We start from the raw sequence: 9,233 nt of genomic DNA, 5'->3' as shown, positions 1-9,233 counted from the left end.
AATTTGCAAAACACAAGAAAATCAAGAAGAAGAACAACGTGTGTATACTTCATTCCTCCTTAGAACAGGGGTAAAAGACCCATGGAAGGAGTTACACAAAGTTTGGAGCTAAGATGAAAGGATGGACTATCTGGAGACTACCCCACAAGGGGATCCATCCCATAATCAGCCTCCAAACGCAGACACTATTGCACATGCCAGGAAGATTTTGCTGAAAGGACCCTGATATAGCTGTCTCTGGTGAGCCCATGCCAGTGCCTGGCAAATACAGAAATGGTTGCTCACAGTCATCTATTGGATGGAACACAGGGTTCCCTAATGGAGGAGCTAGAGAAAGTATCCAAGGAGCTGAAGGGGTCTGCAGCCCTATAGGTGGAAAAACAATATGGACTAACCAGTATTCCCAGAGCTTCTGTCTCTAGCTGCATATGTAAGCAGAAGAAGGCCTAGTCAGCCATCTTTGGGAAGAGAGGCCCCTTGGTCTTGCAAACATTATATGCCCCAGTACAGGGGAATGCCAGGGCCAAGAAGTGGGAGTGGGTGGTTTGGAGATTGGGGGCGGGGAGGGTATAGGGGACTTCGTGATAGCATTGGAAATGTAAATGAAGAAAATACCCAATAAAAAATTTTAAAAACCAATGTATTGATACACACACAAAAGTAAAAAGTAAAAAATAAAAAAGAAAGAAAGAAAGAAAGAAAGAAAGAAAGAAAGAAAGAAAGAAAGAAAGAAAGAAAGGGAGAGAGAGAGAAAAGAAAGAAAGAAAGAAAGAAAGAAGAAAGAAAGAAAGAAAGAAAGAAAGAAAGAAAGAAAGAAAGAAAGAAAGAAGAAAGAAATTCAAATCAGATGAGTACCAAGGAAATAGGAATGTAAAGTCAATTTCATTGAAATTTTGAAATGACTGAGCTATGGAAAGGGAAGATGTGTCCTTCAGAATGTGTTTTCCAGCCCCCTTCCCAAAGCAACTGGAATGACAGACCCTGATGATTCATGCATGAATATCTGTGTTCATATGTACAAATGTGTGGGGGGACAGAAGTTGATATTGATTGTACTTTTTAGTTCCTTTCAACAATATTGTCTTTGAGTTTTTTGCTTTTTTTGTGAGTGTGGGGAGAAAACATCTGTGATTAAACCTTGAGCTCGTCATTTTGGCTTAAATGGCTTGACTCTGCCTCCTGAATGCTGAGATTTTAGAGGTGAACTGCCTCTTTCTTCTCTGCTTCCTCTCCTATTTCCTCACCTGAGGGATCTAAGCTCAGGACTTCATGTTTGTTTGGAAAGCACATCATTTATTGAACCTTCTGCCATACCCTAATCTAATTTTTGCTTTTCTGGTTTCAGGCAGATTTTAGGTAATGTGGAGAGAGTTAGCTGCTCTGGGCTACAACAAATTGGTAATTCTGGGAGCCAGTGCCTTTTATTTTCCAGGGTCAGTGACAAGTTTTCTATACAACGAGCTTCCAGCAAGTGTGGGTGTTACACAGGTTGGAAGATCTCAGGATATACTGTTTAATGAGTTCCACTACTGTTCAGTCTTAGACATGACAAAGGGTCTTCATTAGTCAATGAAGAGGACCCAAGGTAACACACTGATCCTGAGAAGACACTTGTGAGGTTGAAACCAGGTGACTATGGGAGGCATCATGGTGGGCTCAGTAAGGATGGGACTAAACAAGGAGATACTCTTCCTGAAAGAGTAGAAAAGTAGGGAGTGCTGTAGTGAGGATGGGACACTTGGCCACTTTATTAAGCTTGGAAGAACTGGGGGACAAATGGAGACTGAATTGAGCCAGTAGTGAGGACAACAAGGGGTTATAAGTCTTTCAAAAAGAATACAGTTCCATTTTGGGGTAAAGAAAGGGAGTGTGGGGGATATGGCACAGTTTGTAGAGTTCTGACCCAGCAAGCACAACACCCTAGTACCACACAAACCAGACATCGCGATGTGCTACAGTAATCTTAGCACTCAGGGGGACAGAAGCAAAGGATCAGATATTCAACTTTATATTTTTCTACATAGAAAGTCCAAGGCCAGCCTGTAACAATTGAGATGCTGTTTTTTTTTTTTTTGGAGGTAGGATATCAGATGGGATACTAATTCATGCCTTTAGGGGTTTAGAGGTGCTCTTGTAGATGCAAGAGAGCTTTACTGTGTATGGATATCATTTGTCATGTCCCCCAAAGGCTTGCATATTAAAGGTTTGTTCTCCAGTGATATTCAAAGACAGGGCTTTGGTAAGTGACAAGATTGTGAGATCTTGGATATCAATGTGTAACTCCACTATGGCTTCACATTTTAAAAGCATTTATGATGTGATGGAAACATCTAATATGTCCTGGCTGGAGAACATATTCACTAAGATATGGACTGGAGGGATGCAAGCTGTCTTGGACTCTGTTTATGTCTGTGTCTTTGCCTCTGTCTCTTTTCTTAGTTCTATCTGCCATGATGAACAGCACATGAACAGTTTTCCTCTGTCATATTCCCTAGAAGATTTACCTTACCTCATGATCAAAGCAAGGGGCCAGGAGACAGTGGATTCAAACTTTTGAGATCAGAACCAAAATAGACTTTTCCTTCTTTGTTTCACTGTCCTTAACTTTCTCTTTCTCCGGATGTCCACACACTGCTGCATAGTGGGCTGGAAGGATGAAGCAGAGTCAGAAAAATGCAGGATCCTGGTTTGGCTGGATCTAGTGCCGGGAATCAGGTGGAGAAAGAAGTCCTTATCCAAAGACTTTTTACATGAACCCCTTCTCTGCTGATCTCAGAAATATTTCTCTGAGATGATCTTTGCTTGCCCATGTTTCTTTAGTCTGGGTGGGCTCAATAAATCATAAATTTATTATTATGCATATAATTTATTGAAGGTGTATCAAGCACTACATAGTTTTGTGGAAAGGGGTGAGAATATCCAGAGTGGTCAAAAGCCATTGCCTAAAGGAAAAGGCTACTGGGATGCCTCATTAGCATGGGGAGGCATTCCAATAAACTCAGGTGCAGGACTACGTGACATTCTTCAAGTATTCTATATGTGGTTCTGGATCCCCCAAGGTAGAGGAAACCCCATGGACAAAAGAACTGTGCCCTTTTGCACGGTGCTCAAGGCTGTCCTTTAATGTCATATTCAACCCAGCATCGGGGCAACACTCTCCTTTCACATTGTTTATTCACAGTGTAAAATCATTTTGACAAAAAATCAAATTATACAAGACTGGAGACACCACTGAGCCCACCTGGTAGCATTGTTAGTAGCTCCAGAGACTGAAAAATGGCAGTTAAGGTTGAGCAGGGCACTGAACTTCTTAGTATTTTGAGGGTAGCACCAAGCCCACTGATACCAGTGTACAGTTGCTGACACTCTGCTGCACATTTTCTGAGATTGTAAAATGATATTATTGCTGTGAAAAGTCTAAGGAAGGAAGGGATCAAGGCCCATTGCATTTCAGCTGCATGTAGCCCCATGAGGGCCAGAATCCAGCTTATGTGCATTCTTTCCTGTGTATTACAACATGACACAAAACCCCGGATATGCACACCTCACTGCAAAAGTCTAGAGTAAGAATGGATTCAGAGAAATCCCCTATACCCAGAAATAAGTGGACAAGGCAAACAAGCATGATAGATTGAAATCGAGAGGACACATATGTGGAAATTGGGTGGGGTGGGAAAGTGTGGAGTAGATCAGTAGATCTGGGAGGAGTGGGGAAGATTAAATATATTCAAAATATTCTGTATTGTCAAGGAAGTAAGTGATAATTGAAATAAATAAATAAATAAACAAATAGATAATAAAAAACAAAGGTGCTTTCTATGTAGGAATGTTGCCGGATCTAGTTGGTGTTTCCAGAGCACAGCTTGAAAGCAATATTCAATGTGCTGTGTAACTGACCTCAGCTCTCATGACTCTATTTTTCTATTTGAAAGATAAACAGACTGAGTTTGAAATTCCACTTTAAGGCCTATGTGTTGGACATGGCTCCCCTAGCTAAGAATTTATATGTGGAATAATTGCAGAGCTCAGAACTGGGTTTAGAAAGTGTCGCTACTCCTTGGTCAATAAAGTATTTGTTGGACAAACATAAAGACCCTCGTTCCCTCTGCAACACCCATGTGAATACCTGGCCTGATGGCTCACACCTATCCTTGTAGCATATGGGAGGTAGTGATAGGAGTAACCCAAGGCTTTCTTGCTAGCTGAGTTCATGAGTATCAGGTTCAGTAGGAGACTGTTTCTAAAATAAGGTGGTAGAGTGACAGGAGGAAGCCTGATGTTAACCCCTGATCTTTAAATACATGTATAATTCCTCTCCTATGAAACACATACACACAAAAAGTATTTTTGGTGCTTCCTACAAGAGCAGATGCCAGCCTTAGTGGTGACCCATCTCATGATTTCCAGACCTACATGCTGCTATAAATGAGAGACCCATAAATCTCAAAATTAGTCGAGGACACAATGGCTCATGCTAACTTTGGAAAATGTGACAATCTTTTCCTATGAAAGATATTTTAATTATACATACTGCAGTGGTATTGAGAGTTGAGGTTTGCTTAATTTTCTTCTGAAGGATAAATTACAAAGCTTGGCCAGCTGTGAAGGTCAGCCATGTTCTTAATGCCAGGTCTTGGCACATTCTGCATGGCCCTTGGCTGTGTCTCAAAGCCATCCAGGATGAGCAGCAGCAACATGCAAACCTTTAGTTAAAGAGGATCTGGCAGAATCTAGAAGTACTCAGCTCATAAACTTTTATTTCAGAGAGATGGAAGACTGGTCAGGTAAGTGTTTTGAAGCCCTGAAACATGCATGTACCCACAGGAGAGGAGATAGAAGGTCAACTCCTACCAATGTATCCATTTCTAGTGTATTCATGGTTCTTTGCATTATACTAGGATCTTTGGAGGTACTGTCTGTGTAAAGTCTTTATTGAATCAATTTTCACTGGAGGCACTAGACCCCAGAGAGATCATCAGACTTTCTCAAGATCCTAAGTGTGACCTGAGGATGTCACACTCTGATTTGCCTCCGTATGGAGTCTTATTATCTCTCTTACTACTGATTTTTGTTATTGTTGTTGGTTTGGGTTTTGTTTTTGTTTTGGTTTTTTGAGACAGGATATCTTACAGCCTAGGCTTCCCCTAAAGTTGCGACATTTCGGAGGACAATCTTGAACTCCTGATCCTCCTGCCTCTACCTCCCAAAAACTGGGATCATAGGTGCATTTCACTGAAACTTGTTTGTGAAATCTGTGGCACAACATGAAGTTACTTGCATTGTAGGCAAGCACTCTGTAAACTGAGCCACATAACAAATCTCACTTGTCTCATTTTGATTGGCTTCAATTCACGTGGGACTGTATCTGTTCTCTACAGAAAGATTTAAAACCCAACAATGGATGAGAAAGAGGTTTCTCCACATCCTTGATAGCTGCCATCATCTGACTTTTTGATCTTAGCCATTCTGACTGGTGTGAGGTGGAATCTCAGCATTGTTTTGATTTTCATTTCTCTGATCAATAAGGGTTTTGAACATTTCTTTAGGTGCTTCTCAGCCACTCAGTATTCCTCAGTTGAAAATTCTTTATGTAGCTCTGTACCCCATTTTTTCAATAGTGTTATTAGATTTTTTGGAGTCTAACTTCTTGAGTTCTTTGAATATATTGGATATCAGCCCTCTATCAGATATAGGATTGGTAAAGAAGTTTCCCCAATCTGTTGGTTGCCATTTTGTCCGATTGACAGTGTCCTTTGCCTTACAGAAGCTTTGAAATTTTATGAGGACCCATTTGTTGATTCTTGATCTTAGAGAAGGAGCCATTGGTGTTCTTATCAGGAAAATTTCCCCTGGTCCTATGTGTTTGAGGCCCCTGTTTGTGGGGTTGTAAGATGGTACAACAACCAACAAGAGCTGGAAATTAGTTTGGCAGTTCCTCAGAAAATTGGATATGGTATTACTTGAGGACACAGCTGTACAATTCCTGGGCATATACACAAAATATTCTCCAACATATAACAAGGATACATGCTTAGTTATATTAGCCAGAAGCTGGAAGGATTCCAGATATCCTTTAGTGGATATAGAAAATGTGGTACATTTACACAATGGAGCACTATTCAGCTATTAAAAACAATGAATTCATGAAATTCCTAGGCAAATGGATGGAACTAAAAAACATCATCCTGAATGAGGTAAAGAATGTGAAAGAACACACAAGGTATGCACTCACTGATAAGTGTATATTAGCCCAAAAGCTCTGAATATGCAAGATAAAGTTCACAGACCACATGAAACTCAAGAAGATGGAAGAGAAAAGTGAGGTTGCTTCAGTCCTTCTTAGAAAGGGAAACAAAATACTCATCGGAGTGAGCAAATATGGAGACAAAGTGTAGAGAAAAGACTGAAGGAAAAGCCATCCTACCTGTTCTACCTGGGAATTCATCCCTTATACAGTCACCAAACCCCAACACTATTGTGGGTGCCAAGACATGCTTTCTGAAAAGAGCTGTCTCCTGAGAGGCTCTGCCAGAGCCTTACAAATAGAGAGGCAGATGCTTGCAGCCAAACATTGGACTGAGCATGGTGTCCCTAGTGGAGGAGTTAGAGAGAGGACGGAAGGTGTAGAAGGGATTTGCAACCCCATAGTTAGAACAACAATATTAACAAACCAGAACCCCCCTCCCCCCGAAGAGCTCCCAGGGACTAGGACACAAACCAAGGAGTACATATGGCTCCAGCCATATATGTCAAAAAGGGTGGCCTTATCAGGAATCAATGTGAAAAGAGGCCCTTGGTCCTATGAAGGCTAGATAGGTACCCCATTGTAGGGAAATCAAATAGGGGAGGTCAGAGGAACACTGGGTGGGTTGAGGAACACTCCATAGATGCAGGGGTAGAGGGATAGGATGGGGGGTTCTGGGACTGGAAGAAGAAACTTGGAAAGAGGATAACAATTGAAATGTAAATAAAGAAAATATCTAATAAAAATGATTTAACGACAAAGAGGGAGAGATATCAGAGCAGCTCTGAGAGGGATTTTTTTTCAGCAAAATGACACTGAGAATCAAGAAAAAGCCCCAGGAACCTTCACCAAAACCACAGGAATGATGGATGATGTATCTCCTGGCTAGAGGCAAGAGCATACAGTTAACTCAACCCATTACATTCTCCATGAGTCAAGAACAAGGACAAAGGGCTGCATCCTCCCTGTCACTTTTTTTTTTCTCAGCATTCATATGGATGTTATGAAGACATGATGGGGTGGGGTAGGAGTCTTTCTGATGAAGTTTCTGGTAATGTAACACTGTCTTTAAACAAGGAGGCTTGATGGTCATTTGGGAGTTAGGCCTAGGTACTAAAAAACAGGGTTCCTAGACTGTCTTCCACATGGTAGCTTCCACTTGAAATGTTAGAGCAGGCAAATGTGAGGCAGGAATGAGGAACGAGATACTTCCTTTGAAGAACATAGAAGCCAGGTTTTTGAAACTGCAGGAAGAGTCAAGGATGCTGGATTTACTGAGAGAAAAGATAAGTAACCCTAGCAGGATGGACTGGCCAAGAGACACTTTGTATGTACGTGTACTGTATGTGTACATATGCATGTACATACATGTGAAGGCAGAGCACATCAACATTTGTGTTTCCTCACATGCTGGTTCCCCACTTTTTTTTTTTTTTTAAGGTAGGGCCTTTCACTAGCTTGGATCTCACCAGGAAGTCTAGACTGATTAATCAGTAAGCACTGGGGTATCTATTTCTTTTTCCATAGTATGTAGGCTTACAAATATGCACCTAGATTTTTAAGATGTGCATTTCAGAAAACAAATTTTATTTATGATCCTGTACTACACTGCATAATCTGTCTCCTTAGCCTAGAGGAACTTTGAGAATCCAGAAAACCGAGTTCGAATCCAGCCTTGATTACAAAGTGAGCTCCAGGACAGCCAGGGCTATACAGAGAAACCCTGTCTCAAAGAACCAAACAAACAAACAAACAAAAAAACAAAAAAAAACCTCTGCCCAAGTTTGTTACAAAAGTAGTGAGAAATATCCATTTTTTACCATTCTTTGTCCCCAGTAGGTCTCCTTCCCTAACTCAAGAAGTGGGAGGGGTCAGAAAAGGCACTGAGTATAAAAGGTAACTTAGCTGGGTTCCCTTCGATCAACTCCAGATATCAGGAGAGACTGCTGAGGCTTGCTCTGTTTCCTTCCTGTTGTTTTCTTGTCCTTCTGGAAACTGCCCTCAACCCAGGATTTCCTGTTATCAAGGCACTGTTTTGGCAGTGTTCTGGACACATGTGGTCTCTGTTTGGGCTACCTCATTTTTCAGTATGCTGGTGGTTGAAAAATGAGGTAGCCTGTCAATTGTTCCTTTGTGAATGGGTAAAAACATTCTTAATCTTTTTCTTAGAAGAATAATATGTTAGAGTTGCTACCTAACTGACAGCTAAATACAAAAAAGTTCTCTAAAATTTTGAAGCTATTTGAATGGTCAAATATTTCCATTAAATTGTAGCTTTTGAAGATCATTCAAATGCACATGAATATATATGTTATGAATATTTATGTTTATTACAATGGTCTCATCTTCTTTAATAAGAAAAGAAGAAATCACTTGCATATTTACACCTCAAAGTCTGTTTGGTTTTAAAAGAAAGCTTTATTGTAATACAAACATTCTTTTTCTATGGACAAATTACCTATGGCTGTACTTGCACTGTACTGGCCTTGCTGAATAATTAATGCCGGAGATTATATGTCTGACAAAGGAGAAAATGCCTAGTATACATTCACTTTTTATTTTAAAGAGATAAGTTTTTATTCTATTATCTACATTGGAGTTGACTTTTTGAACTCTAGCTTTTTTTTTCTTTCTTTTTTGTCTCATCCTCTGCCAGTAGTTGGCAATTCTGTCATTGGTCTATGCAGCATGCTTTACCTGCCCATTTATAATAATTGTTTTGTGACCTTTGATTCAACCTAATTTTCTATAAGATCTTTCTATCAGTGTGTCTAGATGAGAATATTTTCTTCACCTTCATCATATCATGGACAAGATACATTATTACTCTGCATGTAGGTTTTGGTGGCTGCCAACTTCTAGCTGTTATATATTATTCTGGAATGGAGGATTCTAAACAAGACCTTTGTGCACATATGCAAGAAGTCCAAAAGGCACAATCTAGATGGGAAGTTGCTAGGGAAAAGATCATCTACCTTAGATCTAGATA

This window comes from Mus caroli, chromosome 1, assembly GCF_900094665.2.
Source record: "Mus caroli chromosome 1, CAROLI_EIJ_v1.1, whole genome shotgun sequence".
In the NCBI taxonomy this organism is placed as follows: Eukaryota; Metazoa; Chordata; class Mammalia; order Rodentia; family Muridae; genus Mus; species Mus caroli.
Note: the sequence above shows the minus strand (reverse complement) of the source record.